This window comes from Lactuca serriola, chromosome 6 (genome assembly GCF_051521515.1).
Source record: "Lactuca serriola cultivar US96UC23 chromosome 6, Lser_US96UC23_V15, whole genome shotgun sequence".
NCBI classification, from domain to species: Eukaryota; Viridiplantae; Streptophyta; class Magnoliopsida; order Asterales; family Asteraceae; genus Lactuca; species Lactuca serriola.
Genome location: NC_136413.1, coordinates 97,058,003 through 97,079,675, shown reverse-complemented (window position 1 = coordinate 97,079,675; position 21,673 = coordinate 97,058,003).

Below are 21,673 nucleotides of genomic sequence, written 5' to 3'. Positions count from 1 at the left end.
ACCTCTTCCTTATTCATCTGATATGTCATGCGGAATTGATCATAGCACAATGGTAAGGAGTGCAAAATGATATCTATTGTAAGATCCTCAGGGAAGTTCACATTAAGCTTCAGCAAACGATCCACATACCTTTTCATTTTCTGCATGTGGCTCGTGACAGATTCCCCGTCCTTCATCATGGTTGTTATCATGGAGCAGATGATTTCATACCTCTCTTGTCGTGCACTTTGATGGTATCTTTCCATCAAATCTTGGTGCATTTCATAAGGGTATAAATCCTCATAAGACTTTTGGAGTTCCGCTGTCATCGTGGCCATCATGATGCAAGGCACTTTCGTAGCATCCCTTTCATGTGCCTGAAAGTCAGCGATCTCCTAAGGAGTTGCAGTGGTCTCATCAATCTCCTTAAGCTCCTTGTCAAGGACATATTCTTTGTCCTCGTAGCGGGTAATCATCCTGATGTTTCTAATCCACTCATTGAAGTTGGATCCATCAAAGGTGACTTTCCCACACAAGTTCATAAGGGTAAAGGAGCCATTAGGATTAGAGGCAGAAACAACATTGTTTGAAGACATCTGAAAGAAGAGGACAAGATTAGTTTAGATATTAGGAGAGTCCTTAATACAACACCCAAATGTAATATTAAGGCTAGGATCCAATCACAATATATTATAACTTGGAAGAGGTATGCCGTAATCCAAGCTATAACATATTTGAAAGGTAGGTGAATGACGATTCACCAATTTCCACCACAAAAAACGAAATATTAAATATTAGGTTTTTTTTGATTGGTTCTTAGAAATTCCTAGATTCTTTGAGATTCAATGAACTTTTCAAAGGCATGTTTCAATCTCGAGTGTGCCCTCTAAGTTTTGTGACTGGGATACCGAGGATCACAAAACGAGGTGTGAAGTAACCATGCAAATCACTTGGTACCCTTGAAGTTTATCACTCAATCGATGTGCCGGTAAACCACACACGCTCCATCGATACTATAATAAACCTTAAGTCACCCTTTACCTACCTTGTTAAGTCCAAGTTAGTGTGTCGGTTAACCACACACGCTCCACCAACGACTTAAACAAAGTGTAAAGTGTAATTTCATGGATTAGCACCTTATTCACATTTTTCCTAAAGTAACCAAGATTGGGAATTTAATAAAACATTTAGTTACTTTATAATATTCATCATACTTTTAATGAGAATTTATAAGTCCTTGTCTTACCCATTCGGCTAACGACCCTCCACCGATCAAGCAAGCGGTGGGTGAGAATGGACACCCATTAAGTCACCATTTTATAGGCAACAACCTTATACCCACCTTATAGACCGGCTTCGCGAATGAGGCGTACTTGCGGTAAGACGACTTTGTTCTTATACACATATATATATATATATATATATATATATATATATATATAGATAATTATTAAATCATAATAATATAAGTATAAGGGTTGAATTTTAACTTTTTAAAATTCTAAGGGTTGGAACTAAAGTTTTAACTTAACTTTACTTGTTCCAAAACTTGAGGGCAAGTTTTGTAAACTTTCAAAACTTTTCATTTATTGTAACTTATGAGTTTAATAGAGTAATAAAATGAAGACTCTTCATTTTTCTAACTCTTGTGTTCTTTTAATGGTTTTTTAACTCAAGTGACTTTTGGTTTTCCATAACTTGAGGACAAGTTATGGACTCCATTAAAACACATTATGATCAAGAATTAAACTACCGCATAGGTTACAAATAATTCCTATGATCATCTAAACATCATAAGATCAAGAACATGAACATAAGCATTTTCATGAATCAAAACTACACTTAAAACTTTGTAATTTTGATAACTAGTTGTTGTAAATGAATTAGCAAGACATTACACCATCTAAAACAGGTTTTCAAGTACCAAAACAGTTTAGGGTAATGTTTCTAATCCATTTCCAGCAACTCAAGTCGAAAATCTGCACTCTGTCGACCCTACTCGTCGAGTGCATGAACCTTCTCGCCGAGTAGGTTGAAGATACAAGTGAACTCGATGAGTCCCCCCATGGACTCGCCGAGTCCAGCAGTCAGACAGCAAGTTTTTCGACTTCCTTCAACTTTTAAGCACAAATAACAAACAAACAAGCCTATGCTCTGATACCACTGATGGGTTTTGAGCATTCTAACACTTCCTAAGTGTACATGCAACCCAAATAACCTTGGATCTATGTTTGTCTAATTATCATGCAAAGTTGAATTTCCAAGGTTATATTCCTATCTAGCATACATGGGGAACAATTTTAACTTGAATGAAAGATAGAATAACTTACCTTGTTGTTGCTTATGTTCCTTGAAACCTTGTGAGCCTAGCACCCCAAGTATGATGCCTCAAATGCTTCACACAACACAAAATGCTCTTGGAAAGACCTTTGAGATAATACACACTTCTTAAAATCGGCCAAGCCCTCTAGTTTCTTATTTCTAGCCGATTTTGGTGGAGAATGGGATCCTTATATAGTGTTGACACATCTAGGGTTACACCATGTAAACCCTAATGTGTCATGACTCTTCATTTCCATGACCCATGGGTTTGTAACTCCCATGGAGCATCCATGGAGCATCCTATGGGTAGAACCCAACTTGATAATCCATGGAGCCTCTTAGCCCACTATACAAGATATGAATGATTTACATAATCAACCCATATATTTAATTAGTTATCCTTTGATCACTTAATTAATTCCAAATTAATTCTTTGATCAAACTAATCAAATAATAATATTATTAATATATTAGAACTTATCATATATTAATAATCTCCAAGTGTTATTTCTCTCATTTAGTCTATCCAATTGCATGGTGCCATGCAACCCAAATGGACCATGCCGGGTCGGGTCAAGTACACACCCGAAATAGTTATGGACTTAGACACCTTATCCAACAGTCTCCCACTTGGATAAGTCTAATAACTATATCTCTAGTACTTCAGGAACCGACCGGCAATTGTAGCTCTTTCAAGGTCTCTCGGAACTGAGAAGATGATGGTACGCCATTTAAGATAAGGGATCATATAATCCTCCGTTCTAGATATCAGCCGGACAAATACATGGAACAATGTCTTACTTATTGTCCAGCAGTTTGTTTCTCGATTTTCGATTTGTTTGACAAAGAACTTAATTGAACACATCAACTTAGTTCTGACCGGGCCCGGTACATAGGTCAAAACAAAATCATCGAGGGGCCCAGATATCAGCTTCTAATCCAAGAAGGAACAGATAAACTTTGACTCATATGTTTGTTCTACCACTCATTGAATTACACATAAAAGCACGTTTTATAACATCGAGTTACCAATGCGTTTTGGTACAGTCAATGCATAACCAACTTGTAAGTAACAAATCATATCTCTAGGTTTGAAGACTTATATGATATTACCGTCTCACGATCACTCGAGATAGAATTCCATGAAGTGATTCCAGTGAGCGTGGGTTGAGTCCAATACTCAGAACTTATGAGCACTCATGATTGTTGTAGCCTTGTCCAACACCTTAGATCTCTACAACCCATCATGACAGTCTTGATTCATACCTACTTCCGACATATGACCGACTGTGGAGGTTTGAATAATATGTTATACCAAACAAAATTATTCTGGAAGTCAAAACATGCAAAAGAAATATAGTAAACGATCGACAAGAGATAGCAACACTTTACTCATAAATAAAACTCCTTTTATTCATCATCTAATGTCAATTACACTTTACAAATTTCTGGGTTATCTAACTACTGAATCCAATATCATCCTTCAGCCCTATGCTCCGAGCATGTTGGAGATGCTTAACCCGAGTCAGTCCCTTCGTGAGGGGATCTGCTGGGTTCTCATCCGATGATACCCTCTTTGCCACGAGGAGTCCTTCTTCTATCCGATGTCTGATAAAATGGTATTTTCTGTCAATGTGTCTGGATCTCCCGTGATCCCTTGGTTCTTTGGCTAAGGCAACAGCACTTTCACTATCCTAGAAAATCTCCATTGGCTCTTTGATAGCTGGTACAACTCCAAGGTCTCCAATGAAGTTCTTCAGCCATATCGCCTCCTTTGCCGCCTCGCTAGCTGCAATATACTCTGATTCACAAGTTGAATCAGCCACTGTCTCTTGCTTGGAACTCTTCCAAGAGATTGCTCCTCCATTTAGGGTAAAGACCCAGCCCGACTGAGAGCGGAAATTATCCCTATCAGTCTGGAAGCTAGCATCACTATACCCTACAACTCTCAAGTCATCACTCCCACCGAGGGTAAGGACCCAGTCCTTAGTCCTCCGTAGGTACTTAAGGATATTCTTTACCGCAGTCCAGTGTGCCTTGCCAGGGTTTGCTTGATACCTGCTAACCATGCTCAAGGCAAAAGCTACATCGGGTCGAGTACACGTCATAGCATACATGATCGATCCTACAGCCGAAGCATAAGGTGTTCGACTCATTTCTGCTATCTCAGCCTCAGTGCTAGGGCTTTGTGTCTTACTTAATCTGGTGTTACTCTGGATGGGTAACTCTCCTTTCTTGGAATCCTGCATGCTGAATCTCTTCAGCACCTTATCCAAGTAGGTACTCTGACTAAGTCCAATTAGTCTTTTACTCTGATCTCTCAAGATCCTTATCCCTAGAATATAGGTAGCTTCTCCTAGGTCCTTCATAGAGAAACACTTCCCAAGCCAGGACTTAACTTCCTGCAGAGTTGGGATGTCATTTCCTATGAGTAGTATGTCATCCACATACAACACCAAAAAGCTAACTATACTCCCACTAGCCTTGACATACATGCAAGACTCATCTTCACTCCTAGAAAAGCCAAATTCCTTGACCTTTTCATCAAAGCAAAGATTCCATCTGCGAGGTGCTTGCTTCAATCCATAAATGGATTTCTCAAGCTTACACACTCTATTAGGGTACTCGTTGCTGACAAAACCCTCTGGCTGACTCATGTAAACATCTTCAGCCAACTTTCCATTAAGGAACACGGTTTTGACATCCATTTGCCATATTTCATAGTCATGAAATGCAGCTATGGCCAACAGAACCCGAATAGACTTAATCTTGGCTACTGGAGAAAAGGTCTCATCATAGTCCACTCCAGGAATTTGAGAGAAACCCTTTGCAACCAGTCTAGCCTTATATGTGTGTACATTTCCATCCATGTCGGTCTTCTTCTTGAAGACCCATTTGCACCCTATTGTCTTACGACCTGGTACATTCTCAACCAAGTTCCAAACTTGATTGTCATACATGGACTGTATTTCACTGTCCATTGCCTCTTTCCACTTGGCTGACTCAGGGCCTGCCATGGCTTCCGCGTAACTGTTAGGTTCATCCAGACCTATCAGTGTCTCATCACTGATAAGTGTATCTCCTTCTGCAGTAATATGGAATCCATAGTAATGCTCAGGAGCATTCCTAACCCTTGTGGAACGCCTCAGAGGTACAGACATGTCAATTGGCTCAACAGGAGTTTCCTCCTCAAGTTGAGTGCTAGGGTTTGAAGTTCCTTCATCGCTTGACTCTTGAATTTCTTCAAGATCAACTTGCCTCCCACTGTTTCCTTGGCTTATGAACTCTCTTTCTCTAAAGAAAGCCCTCCTAGCTACAAAGACCACATTTTCACTAGGTCTATAGAAGAGGTAACCAAAGGACTGTTGTGGGTAGCCGATGAAAATACACCTCTCGCTTCGGGGTTCGAGCTTATCATGAGTCTCGCGTCTCACGAAAGCCTCACAACCCCAAATCTTGATGTGTTCTAGTTTGGGTACTTTACCAGTCCACATCTCGTGAGGAGTTTTGGCAACTTTCTTTGTAGGGACTAGATTAAGGATATGGGCGACAGTCTCTAAGGCATACCCCCAGAATGAGATTGGTAGCGAAGCTCGACTCATCATGGAACGAACCATATCTAACAAGGTTCGATTACGCCTCTCAGCCACACCATTCAACTGTGGTGTCCTGGGAGGTGTCAATTGTGAGACTATCCCACATTCCCTTAGATAGTCAAGGAACTCTGAACTAAGATACTCACCACCACGATCGGATCGAAGCATCTTAATGTTCCTGCCCAATTGATTCTCGACTTCCTGTTTAAATTCCTTAAACCTCTCGAAAGTCTTTGACTTATGCTTGATCAAGTAGACATATCCATTTCTACTATAATCACCAGTAAAAGTCAAATAATAACGATTAGCATCCCTTGTGGCATGTTTGAATGGTCCACACACATCCGTGTGTATAAGGTCCAACAAACCTTCACCCCTCTCACACGAACCTGTGAAGGGTGACTTTGTCATTTTTCCAAGTAAGCATGATTTGCAACTATCATCTGACTTTAGGTCAAATGACTCCAAGACTCCATCCTTTTGGAGTTGGCCTATGCGTTTCTTGCTTATATGTCCAAGACGACAATGCCATAATGATGCTTTATCCAAGTTATTATTATTAATAGAATCAATACACAAAACATTATTTCCTAAGTTATCTACAACAGATACAGCTTCATACACACCATCACAAGGTAATGCTTTAAAATAAAGAACATTATTAAAGAAAGCATCAATAGAACCAACTTCATTATTAAATGAAAAGGTAAACCCTTGTTTGTACAAAGCATGAAAGGAAATAATATTTCTTGCCATTCCTGGCGAGTAACAACATTTATTCAAATCTAAATTAAACCCACTACTTAGCGATAAAGTATAAACTCCAATCTTGGTAACAGGTAAAGCTTTCCTATTCCCCATGATCAAGTTTATTATTCCTTGCTCCACATTCTCACTTCTTCTTAGTCCCTGCAAGTCACAACAAATATGAATACCACACCCGGTATCAAGGACCCAAGATTTAGAATGGGGTGAGTTACTAGAAATGATAGTGTAAATACCTGCATGGTTGGGTTTAACTTTCCCATCCTTCACATCTTGCTGGTATTTTGGGCAGTTCCACTTCCAATGTGATTTTTCATGGCAATAGAAGCAATCAGCCTCTTTTGGGTCAGAAGAAGGAGTGATGAAACCTTTCTTGGTTCCACTTGAAGAAGAGCCATCAAGGGTCCGAGCCTTGGTACCCTTAGAAGAGCTCTTTCTCTTCTTCCCTCGACTTTTCCCGATTGCCAAAACCGGAGTAGAGTTTGGAGTAGAAGTGATAGCAACCGACTTCCCCTTAAGACCTGATTCTGTGGTATTGAGAAGTCCCTGAAGTTTGTTGAGTGTGACCTCTTCCTTATTCATCTGATATGTCATGCGGAATTGATCATAGCACAATGGTAAGGAGTGCAAAATGATATCTATTGTAAGATCCTCAGGGAAGTTCACATTAAGCTTCAGCAAACGATCCACATACCTTTTCATTTTCTGCATGTGGCTCGTGACGGATTCCCCGTCCTTCATCATGGTTGTTATCATGGAGCAGATGATTTCATACCTCTCTTGTCGTGCACTTTGATGGTATCTTTCCATCAAATCTTGGTGCATTTCATAAGGGTATAAATCCTCATAAGACTTTTGGAGTTCCGCTGTCATCGTGGCCATCATGATGCAAGGCACTTTCGTAGCATCCCTTTCATGTGCCTGAAAGTCAGCGATCTCCTAAGGAGTTGCAGTGGTCTCATCAATCTCCTTAAGCTCCTTGTCAAGGACATATTCTTTGTCCTCGTAGCGGGTAATCATCCTGATGTTTCTAATCCACTCATTGAAGTTGGATCCATCAAAGGTGACTTTCCCACACAAGTTCATAAGGGTAAAGGAGCCATTAGGATTAGAGGCAGAAACAACATTGTTTGAAGACATCTGAAAGAAGAGGACAAGATTAGTTTAGATATTAGGAGAGTCCTTAATACAACACCCAAATGTAATATTAAGGCTAGGATCCAATCACAATATATTATAACTTGGAAGAGGTATGCCGTAATCCAAGCTATAACATATTTGAAAGGTAGGTGAATGACGATTCACCAATTTCCACCACAAAAAACGAAATATTAAATATTAGGTTTTTTTTGATTGGTTCTTAGAAATTCCTAGATTCTTTGAGATTCAATGAACTTTTCAAAGGCATGTTTCAATCTCGAGTGTGCCCTCTAAGTTTTGTGACTGGGATACCGAGGATCACAAAACGAGGTGTGAAGTAACCATGCAAATCACTTGGTACCCTTGAAGTTTATCACTCAATCGATGTGCCGGTAAACCACACACGCTCCATCGATACTATAATAAACCTTAAGTCACCCTTTACCTACCTTGTTAAGTCCAAGTTAGTGTGCCGGTTAACCACACACGCTCCACCAACGACTTAAACAAAGTGTAAAGTGTAATTTCATGGATTAGCACCTTATTCACATTTTTCCTAAAGTAACCAAGATTGGGAATTTAATAAAACATTTAGTTACTTTATAATATTCATCATACTTTTAATGAGAATTTATAAGTCCTTGTCTTACCCATTCGGCTAACGACCCTCCACCGATCAAGCAAGCGGTGGGTGAGAATGGACACCCATTAAGTCACCATTTTATAGGCAACAACCTTATACCCACCTTATAGACCGGCTTCGCGAATGAGGCGTACTAGCGGTAAGACGACTTTGTTCTTATACATATATATATATATATATATATATATATATATATATATATATATATATATATATATATAGATAATTATTAAATCATAATAATATAAGTATAAGGGTTGAATTTTAACTTTTTAAAATTCTAAGGGTTGGAACTAAAGTTTTAACTTAACTTTACTTGTTCCAAAACTTGAGGGCAAGTTTTGTAAACTTTCAAAACTTTTCATTTCTTGTAACTTATGAGTTTAATAGAGTAATAAAATGAAGACTCTTCATTTTTCTAACTCTTGTGTTCTTTTAATGGTTTTTTAACTCAAGTGACTTTTGGTTTTCCATAACTTGAGGACAAGTTATGGACTCCATTAAAACACATTATGATCAAGAATTAAACTACCACATAGGTTACAAATAATTCCTATGATCATCTAAACATCATAAGATCAAGAACATGAACATAAGCATTTTCATGAATCAAAACTACACTTAAAACTTTGTAATTTTGATAACTAGTTGTTGTAAATGAATTAGCAAGACATTACACCATCTAAAACAGGTTTTCAAGTACCAAAACAGTTTAGGGTAATGTTTCTAATCCATTTCCAGCAACTCAAGTCGAAAATCTGCACTCTGTCGACCCTACTCGCCGAGTGCATGAACCTACTCGCCGAGTAGGTTGAAGATACAAGTGAACTCGACGAGTCCCCCCATGGACTCGCCGAGTCCAACAGTCAGACAACAAGTTTTTCGACTTCCTTCAACTTTTAAGCACAAATAACAAACAAACAAGCCTATGCTCTGATACCACTGATGGGTTTTGAGCATTCTAACACTTCCTAAGTGTACATGCAACCCTAATAACCTTGGATCTATGATTGTCTAATTATCATGCAAAGTTGAATTTCCAAGGTTATATTCCTATCTAGCATACATGGGGAACAATTTTAACTTGAATGAAAGATAGAATAACTTACCTTGTTGTTGCTTATGTTCCTTGAAACCTTGTGAGCCTAGCACCCCAAGTGTGATGCCTCAAATGCTTCACACAACACCAAATGCTCTTGGAAAGACCTTTGAGATAATACACACTTCTTAAAATCGGCCAAGCCCTCTAGTTTCTTATGTCTAGCCGATTTTGGTGGAGAATGGGATCCTTATATAGTGTTGACACATCTAGGGTTACACCATGTAAACCCTAATGTGTCATGACTCTTCATTTCCATGACCCATGGGTTTGTAACTCCCATGGAGCATCCATGGAGCATCCTATGGGTAGAACCCAACTTGATAATCCATGGAGCCTCTTAGCCCACTATACAAGATATGAATGATTTACATAATCAACCCATATATTTAATTAGTTATCCTTTGATCACTTAATTAATTCCAAATTAATTCTTTGATCAAACTAATCAAATAATAATATTATTAATATATTAGAACTTATAATATATTAATAATCTCCAAGTGTTATTTCTCTCATTTAGTCTATCCAATTGCATGGTGCCATGCAACCCAAATGGACCATGCCGGGTCGGGTCAAGTACACACCCGAAATAGTTATGGACTTAGACACCTTATCCAACAATTTCTGGATGACGACATGATTTTGTAACACGAAAGAAAAGGGGTTCCTGAGCTAATACGGTTGAACCTGTGTCATTTTGATTCTGGATAAGAGATGAGTTATTATACATGAAAACTTAGCTTATACACGTTATGATATAATCAAGAATGGGCGGATAATAAAATGTGTGATTCTACTCTAGTCCCACATCCCAACGAGGAAAAGAAACTAAATTAGAAATCTCACATTCTATTGTCTACCAGGTCTTCGTTATATATAACTCGGGAATGTATAAGCGAGGAAAGTCATAATAATAATCTTCTTACGAATCCTATCTGATCAACTAGAATTTCTAGTAAAGGCTACCATTGACCCTAGATGTACTTCGATCGTTCAATTAAAGAGTAAGAGTATGTTCTCGAAGGTTTGACCTACATCCCTGTGATGCAGTCCTAGTACGGAATAGAAATATGTCCACGAAGGTTTGACCTACTTCCCTATGATGCAGTCCTAGTACGGAATAGACGTATGTTCACGAAGGTTTGACCTACATCCCTATGATGCAGCCCTAGTACGGAATAGAAGTATGTTCACGAAGGTCCGACCTACATCCCTATGATGCAATCCTTAGTACGGAGTAGAAGTAAGTTCTTAGACTAGTCTCAAGACGTTTGTCGTTCACGCCGAGATATTAAAGGTTGGTGGATAATATGATCCAACCACTGAAAGAGACTTGGAAATGATTCCGGAGTTAAATTACTATAGTCCAAAGGCTTGACTAAAGCATGTTGCAGATGGACTCCAATGAAAGCATGATGAAAGGTAATTTGAACAATGAGTGACACAGAAGTTAGGTGACTGTCGATATCATCGATGTTTAAGATGTAACAAGTTCAAGAAAATTGACCTTATAGTAGGTCTCACATCACATCTGAAGTAGAAAAAGTCCTTGACAGCATAAAGGTCTAAATAAAAGTACTTATAGTACAAGGTAGTCTCCTAGAAAAGTGCTACAAAGAATATAGACAGGAACACGGTTCTTTAAAACAAAGAAGGAAAGTAAGGCATCTCTTACTGGTGACGGTCACCCCTATGGTGAACGCTTAGTTCAACTAGTTGACGTTCCATATCAAGTAGGTATCTTTCGTACACCCTCTGGCGTACTCGAAGCTCTATGACTTCGGCTCGGGTTTCAGCTAGTACTTGCAACAGGTTCTCATGGTTTCTCTCAGATCTCTCACTTGTGCGTTTAAGGCGATTGGTGCAGATGGTATGTATTCGTGCATTGGCATCAACCGCTGCGATACAATGGAGAGTTGTCCTGCCCTGAATCTCGTTTCGGGCAACTCTACAAACCAGGATTGGTGGAACTCTGTCTGTTGAGCTCCGTCGCTTTTGTTGTAGAAGCTTTTATCTCCATTAAACGACATAGTTTGATGTTTCTCTTTGCTCCATGTCTCCAAACATTATACCCAAGGGAGCGTCGGGACATGAAAAGCCGGACGAGGGTTAGGATTTGGAATGGGAGCTACCGGGGGTAGGTTCTCAACTTCGGGTTCGGAGTTATCATCATCCGAAAGGTCTTCAGCATGGTGATCATTCAAAGGGATTGGATGATCATTCTCGGGTTCTTCTCCTAACCATCCAGCATTGCCTTCATTCGGAAGGTACGGGTTGCCATGGGGATGGAGTCCAGCCATGTTATCTACGCGAGAATTGGGGCCAAGAAGTAGTTATTAGACGAACTAACTAGATAATTATAAGCAAATCTTTATTAGTTACCTCACTATTTGTAAAGTGCATACCGATTATATGTAATCAAACAGTATAGGCCTTCGAATAGGTGACCTTAACTCCAAATTTATGAGGAACAAGGGTAAAGCAAAGTTTCACAGATTCTGAGCCTATATCATCCTAGTTACATATAACCTTAATGTATCCACTTAGCAACTATTGACCTAGTAATGAAGATCCTCTTTTTCCTTAGTTCTCAATTAAGTATTTATAGTAACACCAAATACCCCTATGGTATTTCATTGTGGTAGTGTTGGTAAGTTTTTAGACTTGTTGCCACATCACAACCATTCTTGGGCATGTTCTAATCACTCCTCGGACCAGCATAGTTGATCAGGCTATGCCACTCCCAAGACTGACCATACATCCCCGAGCTTACATGTGATATTCAACAATCGTAACATTTTTGTTCTTGTCATTGTGACATGGATTTTAGTATGAATGCAGGCACATATACTTAGTCAAATATTTTATTATTTAAAAGTATAACTCTTGGTCAGAGTATTTTTAATCCCATTGTATTTATAGTTAGTATATCTTTTATGGGTTGATATACTTAATTCACAATAAACAATGTTCTGATACCAAACTGTCGCACCCGAAAACCAAGAACGGCGGAAATGTTCTGGGGCGGAGGACGTCATGTAAAGTATCACAACAATGCAAAGTAGTAAACAAGCAACAACCTCATCCATTGCATTAATAGTATAATTTTAATTACAAGTGTGTTCTTTCATATCATAAACAACATAATGAATGATCAAGATAAAAGACGAGTCTTGACTGCTCCGTCTTCACAAAACCTGGTTTTCGTACCTGTCTATTGGTGACATGAGAATACAAGTTATTTTGAAAGCGAGTATCAGCAATAAAGCTGGTGAATTCATAGGTATTAATGTGTCTTTGATTTGTAAAACTGTAGAGTAAAGACTTTGGACATTTGGAGAAAAGTTTGTATAAGTATGAAAATGTTTGTAAGTAATCGTAAACGTTTGAAAACCCTAGAAAATCTCATATTTCCTATTAGTATACAAATAGTCTTCTACCAAGACCCGACTATTTTGTAAGTAAGTATCACCGTAAATGTGACGGTTTTTCCCTGTTTAAACTATTAGTATAAAACTATAACCTACCTCGCCGTTTATGTGTATGAGTCACAATATAAAGGTAATAAGGAAAATAGTTTATCTATATCAAATATATCCTATCTCGTCGTTCATGTGAATGTGTCACAAAGTAAAAGATGGAAAATAATATAATAACTAAAAGAATGTATCCTTTTGTACTAGGATATTCACGGCGTGGAAACTCGCCGAAAAGTACAACCTCGGACACCCGTCGATGCTCCTTTTCCCTACTGTAGTTAACAGTTTTGGGTGTGGAATGGTAAATCCCGAAATGTCTGTAATAGATTCTATGTAATAGTATCTATTAAACGTATTAATGTAAACATGTTCATGTAAGCGTATCTATGTCAACGTACTCATGTAAGCGTACAACGTATCTATGTAAACGTACTCATGTAAGCGTATCTATGTAAACGTACTCATGTAAGCGTATCCATGTAAACATACTCATGTAAACGTATTCATGTAACATGTAATGTATTAGTATAGACTCTTGAATGAATTGACTCTTGTGTGATTCTTTGTACCTGGAATTATAAGTAGTATCTCCTAACTATACCTATTATAGTTACTAGTAATGTACGAGTATATCTGGAAGTATACCTTTGATACCCAAAGGTACTGAACTGAATAATGGAACCTTTATACCTATATATGTATACATGATATATAATTAATATTTAGACAACATTCGGACGAGCAACCGATGCCCTAAGGCCACATCCCAACGAGGAAAAGGAAATAAAGTGTGCTGACCGTCCTAAGTCCTTTAAGCATTATTTATATAACTATACATATTAAGGCATGCATTTTACAATATAAAAGCAAAAAATAATTTTTGTAAAACCTTTGAAAGATTTAATACTAAGAAACGATGACTTGATGTCAGTTTATGAAACTATTTGAAAGTATTTTGTTTGATAAAACAGTTTAAGTATAAGGAAAACCTTTGTTTGAAACACATTTGTAAAAGAGTTTGAAAGGAAACTTACACTATATAAGATAGTTTGATAAAGAGTTTTAAACATGTAAAAACATTTAAGAAAGTTATTTGAAGAAATTTGTTTGGTAAGATAGTTAACGTATAGTAAATCCATTTGCATGCTAGTTGTTAATCACATGTAATTGATATAATAACTAGACATGATTCAACTTGTATCCCCCCCCATAAAGCATTTATAAACATTTACAAAACATTTAAAAGGTTAATTCAGGTGTATGAACTCACCTGCAGTGAGCGGATCGGATGGAAGTGTCGGATAAGTGCTTGGTGCCAAGTGAAGACTTAGACACACACAATGATCCTAATAACATATGAAGACATATATATATATATATATATATATATATATATATATATATATATATATATATATATATATATATATATATAATTAGTGATTATAACACTAATTAAACATGTATAAACATCCTACTGTGAGGAAAACACTTTGGTCAAAGTGTTAGGAGGCTATCGGGTTGCAACAAAGGAGTGCAAGGCCTTATACGGGAGTTTATGGTCAATGGACCATGTTTGTTGGAGTTTACGGCCCAGGGGAGTTTACTCCTGGCCGTAAACTCTCAATTGGGTAACCAAATGAGGCTTAAAACTATAAAGACTTAAGGGGTTAGGTGCTCCAAAGCTTAAACAAGAGGCTAAGTGAGTTTAAGGTCCAAAAACGACCCTAACTTGTGTTTACGGCCTGGGGACCACTTCCCCATGAGTTTATGGCTGTAAACTCATGGTAAGGAGTACCAAATCGAAGTTTCAAGTCCCTAATTCAATGGTTTAAGGTTCCATGCTAATATCCAAGGCTTACTAAGGTGTTAAGGGCATCAAAACACCCTTTGGGGTGTTTATGGTATTGGGAGATTCGCAAACCGTAAACTCATAATCATGGGGGTTTTTGGTGTTTTTCAGGTGCTACACTCATCAAGGAAAGGTTCTATGCTAAGTCCTAAGCTTAAGGAAGGAGATAGGGCACACTTTGGCACCCTTTTTAGGGTTTACGGCCTAAGAAGATCTTGGGACATAAACACCTTGTTCTTGTGATTCTTGGGTGATTTCCTTGATATATGGACATGTAATAAGCTTTAATACACTCTAGGGTAGAAGTACTTACAATTTGGGATGAAAGCTTGAAGATCCTTGGGAGAGAAATCGGGTTTTCTCTGGTTGAAATGGAAGAAATGAAGTAAAAATGGCTAAGTGCCATATATATACTCCATGGAGTTTACGGCCGTAAACTCCATGTTTGGGACGTAAACTCCAAATTCTTGGAGTTTTGAGACTTCTATGATGTACAATATGCCCTGGAGTATACGTCCTAGGTTTACCTCTTGAAGGATTAAAGCTCATAATTGCTCAAACGGACACCAAACGTGCTAGAAGGTAGCAGAAATGAGTTTGAATTTCTTTGAAGTATTTGACTGTACAGGATTGAAAATTTCGGGTTGTCACAAACACTGTTCTGTTGTGGTGTCCGGACAGAGCTGAATTGACACACAATCCATTTCTCAGTGCAAAAATGATCAAGAACGGTGTTTTTGAACTCTGTTCCATTGTCTGTACGAAGCGCTTTCACTCGGTTGTTGGTTTGGTTCTCGATCATCACAATGAACTTCTTGATAAGATCAGTGATCCTAACTTTGTTGGTTAGCTGGAAATCAAAGAAACAGACCTGTGTATCTCTGTCTACCGCTGAAGCAGAATACATCGCAGCTGCCTCCTATACATCTCAAGTGATTTGGATCCAAAGCCAGCTCAGGGACCATGGACTCAATATGAAAAAGATCCCACTGTATTGCGACTCTGAAAATGCAATTAGGATCTGTCATAACCCAGTGCAACACTCCAAGACTAAGCACATAGCACTGAGGTATCACTTCATTAAGGATCATGTGGAAGATGGGAACGTCGAAATTCACTTTGTGCGAACCACTGATCAACTGGCCGACATCTTCACCAAAGCTCTTCCTGAAGCAACTTTCAACAAAATTCTACAAGGGCTAGGTATGATGGAATCGGAGTTAGTACCAAAGATTACTTCTCAAGACTAAAAGTTAGAAGCGAAATAGACCGAACGTTCGGGTTCGGGTCTCATGTATGCTGAAATGAACCGAACGCTCATGTTCGAGTCTTAATCCGGTGTACCGAAATGAACCGAACGCTCGGGTTTGGTTGTACAATCTGATTCTTGCTTATCACTCAAAGGTAGTTTCTTTGGTTGTAGATCTTTTTTATTATTTTTCCAAATTTATTTATCTTATTGTCAAAGTTATTCTCTTTTTCAAACCTATTTTCTTTGGCAACCGAAATAGACCGAACGTTCGGGTTCGGTTCCAAAATTTTTCTCACCCGAAATAGACCGAACGCTCGGGTTCGGTTCCAAAGTTTTTTTCAACCGAAATAGACCGAACGCTCGGGTTCAGTTCCAAATTTTTTGAATTTTTTTATTTTATTTTATTCTTATTATCAAAAACTCCAAAAATATTTTTTTTTTCATAAATTCAAAAACTCCAAAAATATTTTGTTATTTATTTTATTTTTGGCTTTTATTTTTTATGGGTAATTCATTTCATTAGCTAAGTGTCCCTAGAAGCATGCTGTTGTATGTATCCAAAGCCTCACCTGATTCTGAATAATAGCCTTACTGACTTGGTATAAACAAACCTTGTCTTCCCAATTAGGCTCTCATATTTATTCTAATCATGAGCTACCTAACTCTCTTCTCAAATGAGATAAGAGTTTTCTGCTTGGTCCTTATCTTCACAGCAGAGGTACTTTGGTTTCTTTACAACATCTACATTACATTTCTCCATCTTATTCGTTTCACCAACGTAACCCTTGAGACTCTTAGAAATTACCATTGAGGTTTATGCTTACACAATCTCAATGTTTATGATCTTAGTTTCATGCCACTACGCGCTAAGTGAAACCCAAAACTTCAATACCCAATACGCATTGATGGTGAACACTTAATTTGCTCTAGTTTTCACTAATAAATTGACGGACGTACCTCTATGAAATCTCAAAATTTTCTTTTGTGTGATTCCTATGAAATTGTTCAAACCAATAACATTTCTTCCCTTGGGATCCAGTTTTAATTTTTGTTGAGATTTTATATATTTCCTAGCCAAATTAAATTATCTCCAACCTACTTGTTCAACAGACTACACCGGTCTCACAAGTACTTCGTTCGATTTATGTCTTATTTCAAGATTAGGAATTCTGAATCGAAGCGAAAGCCACCTTCATAAGCCTAATTAAAAGAAGCCTTTCAACACTTCTTAACAAGTGTCTGATCGTTATTCAACGGGAAACCACACACACACTTTAAGGTCTCTCTTGACTTTGAAGGAAGAGATTCGTGCCCGGGATCCATTGTTTCGTGTCTTTATTGACATCACATAATCCCTCAATAAGTGTTGCTTTATTTCTTCTTAATTTGTTTTTACACACTCAGCACAAAAATCTTTTTGAGAATTGGAAGACTACTGCTCTGAAGGTCAAGAGCATTCAACTCTCCCACTCTCAACAGGAGATTGAATCTCTTCGATCTGAAAGAGAGGTGATAAAATCGTGTGCTTCGGATGTCCACTCTGCAATCTCAAACATCCTTGAAGCACATGATCCAATTCTCAAATACACTGTGAGGCGTGACCTTGTAGAGAAGCTCGCTCCCGCCCTTGCTCTACTCAGTAAAATCGAAGGGCTCCTTGATTTCGTGTCCATTCCGAAACAAGGGGGAGAGAAGGAAACTATGTCTCAACCGCCTCCTACCTCAACAGCAACACACACAACCAAACCTCCTCCAGTAGGCCAAGCCTCCGGTTCTGGTGTGAAAGACAAAGGCAAAAACATTGCTGAGGAGAGCGAAGAAGATAAAGAGACAATCGCCGACCTGTTGAAGCGTCAAGGTCGAGACAAAGAGGCCGACATCAGTGCTCGTGTGGCAAGAGAGGCTGAAGAAGCCGAACGTAAACAGAAAGAAGCCCACGACCTTCTTGAGAGCAGGAAAACTCTTTTTCCTTCTTGGACTCTCGAGAGGATGATTAAAGAAGCCATCGACACACCAAGTATCCTGTGGCTGGAACCTGTGATCTCTTTAGATCGTTCCAACACTATCGACTCACAGTTCGACATGCCACTGACCCGAAAGGCGTTTATCTTTCATGCATTTTCAAACGTTGTAGAGTTCCCTCATCCTCATCCACAGGTTGATCGGGACTTAATCGATTTCTATCTGAAGGCCGCTCAACCCCAATACCAGAATTGGAGCACTCAGAAAATTGTCAACGTTCGGGTCTTGAAGCCGTACAGGGAAGGTAACTTCACCAACGTTCGGTTCAAGGTACTTCGGGGATCTGCCAAAGCCGAACATGCTATCTCTCTTGCAGATCTTCCCAACCTTAATCCCCATGATTGGATTATCTTGCACAACATCCTCCTTACTAACGAAGCTGAATACGGTCCGATCATCGACCACTTCAAGAGGATGCTCGTGTGCTACATCATGGAAGTTTCTTTGATGGATCAGGAGATTGCAAGCGTATTCAATAAGAAACCAACCATTTCTCCTGTTGGCTCTGCCAGTGATCTCAACTTGATGCAGATGGGGAAGATTGACCCAAACAGAAACTCGGTCATGTTTACCAGGAACGAAGGACAGAAATGCCTTTTCGCCTTGGCAGACAAGCATCTCTACACCACTGCCTGTTTGGAACACGTTTTGGGGATCATCCATCGATGCAAGTAGAATACAGTGGATGATGTTAAGTACTTTGATGATCTGATTCAATGGTACATTCGGTTCAGACAGACTATTATTGCGCTTATCTCACGTCTGTTTGATACTACAAAGAAGGTTCCCGCTGCTGGCCCAAGCAAGAAGAAGAAGTAGTCTCGCTCCAATTTGACGCAAAGGGGGAGATTTTTGGGTCCTATTTTGTATTTAGTATTGCGTCTATTGGGCTCGTTAGCTAGTCCAATATGTTTCTCCGGTATGGGCCTGTCCATCCGTGAGTTTTGTAGGGTTTAATATATATAGGTGCTTGCATGCATCTTAGAACACAACGATTAGAGATTTATTATTCTGCAAGTTTATTATTATCGTTCTTGTGACCCTAGAATCCTCTACAACGGAAGTTCTTTGTCAAGCTCTGCTGAGGATTGCGAAATCTAATCATTCGACACGTCTTGATCCATTCTTGTGTTATTTACTGTTTTTATATTCATCGCATTACCTGTTACGAAGATCTAATCGATCATCAAGTTATTTTTTTAACTTATCATTCACTAATCCCCTATTTTTGATTTTTAAAGGTTTTGGGGTGGAAAAGCATGTCCTAAACTATTTATATACATTGTATTTATTTAACTCGTTCAAACTTGGTTGCTATATTTAGCATATTGTGAGTATTCACGCACTCCCCTATTTTCAGTTTTTAAATGTTCTGGGCTGGAAAAGCATGTCCTAAACTATTTTTATGTTTGTTGTATTTATTTTGACTTGTATGAAACTTGGTTGCTATATTTCGTATGTATGTGTATGTTACTTTAATTCATGAGGACTGTATCACGGTTAAATCCCTAGAATCTCTAGACACAACTCATTAACTCTTTTGAGCCTATGGTTATTATGGATAGCGCTATCAGGAGGTAGACAACTCCTCACTCGCACGATTTGCTTGAGTGCATTTTACCATTTTATACACTATGTTTGCGATACACATAGTAGTCAATAGGGCACAATTTGGTCATTAGGCTTGGGTTGTGAACTCATGAATGGAAACTTGATGCACATACTATTCTTTATGCACGTACGAAACTTGTATTCCCAAGTTAGCAACGACACTTGTATACTTATTTTAGCAATGAAACTTGAATACTTATTTTAGCAACGAAACTCGTTACTCATTATAGCAATAAACTTGTTTATTAATTTTAGCAATGAACTTTGTTTCTCATTACAACAACGAACTTTTATTACTGAAAACTTATATACATGTTTTAGCAATGAAATTGTTTGCTCATTGTAGCAACGAAATTGATTGCTCATTTTAGCAATGAAACTTGTTTACTCGTTTGAGTAATGAACTTTATCATCCATGAGAATATGAATGTTGCATCTTATTCGGGCAACATACTTTATCTCTCATGATGACAAAGAACTTTGTGTTTACAAACTTATTTACTCCTTTTAACAATATACTTTTATTATTGGAAACTTTTATCAAAACTTTGATTTCAATTCATGAACCAATATTATTTTGTTAAACTTGTGAGTACTCACCAACTATTTTTATAGTTGACGCTCGTTTTACATGATTTTTCAGGAATCATCGAGTAAGTGGCACTTAGGGACACTTCACTGTTAGGAGCATTCGCATGTGTTGTATTCCAATTTTAATTGTAATTTCTTTTAAAAGTTGTTCAAACCCATTGTAAATTTGTAATGATTTTTAATACTATGGTTGGTGTTGTCTTTTAACTTTTTCTATGAAACCCTTTATACTGCCACGCTTCGTGTTTCCGCTTTAGCGGGGTGTGACAAACTCCCTAAGGCATGGTGAAGCATCTAAGCACCCTAAGGCACAACTATGCACCGTATTTGGTGTTTACGGTTTTGGGAGCCTCCCAAAACTGTGAACACCTTGATGTTGGTGTTCTTGGGACTTTTCGTTGATGTTAATATGTAATACAGGCTTATTAAGACTCAAGGATGGAAGTACTTACTCTAAGGAAGCTTGAAACGGTGCTAAGGGCCTAAGAACACTAGTGTGTGTTCTTGGTGTTCTTGGTGTTTTGGAAAACTAGTCAAAACACATAAATGGATGGATTAAAGGATGTATAATCACTAGATGTTATGTTATATCAACTAATCAAGTCGAGAAACACTTACGTTTTCGGGAAATTGGGCGAAAACCGGGATGATACTTGAGAGAGTTTTTGAGTTTACTCTTTTGGAAATTGGGGAGTAAACATAAGTGACTACTTTGGGGAGTAAACTCATGCTTATGCATGAGTTCATGGTTTTTGGATGATTTTCCGACCCAAACATAAACTTTTGGCCGTGAAATTCAATGACACGAGGTGTTTGCGGTTTAGAAATTTCGAGACCCGAGACGGCTCATCCGTTCACCCATTTGTTTAAAGATTAATTATTAAAATAATCAAATGAACTTATTTTTCCCAAAAACAGGTAAAAGTGAACTTGACTTATAATATGAAGTGATTGACTTTTAGGGTTTGACCAAATGAAAATTCCAGGTTGTCACAGAGACTGAGCCGACCGCCTCTCCATCCTCTGAGACTCGGCCTCCTCCCTGGCCTGAGTCTCGAGCTCGATCTCCCTCTTCCGGGCATTTGCCTGAATCTCGGCAAACGTCCGGTACGTCGAGTTCGCCACGAACTCGCGAGTGTCCCTCCTCAGAATACCCAGATATCGACTCATGCGTGCCTGCTCCGTAGAATACCCAAACTCTTGTGGCTTCGTGTTGTTGAACTCCCGATACAACAACGCGTCACCCTCCTGAGGCCTGGCAGCAGCAGCGACTGCAGTGGCTGTAGCAACAACAACATCAGTAAGACTAGCGTAGCGCT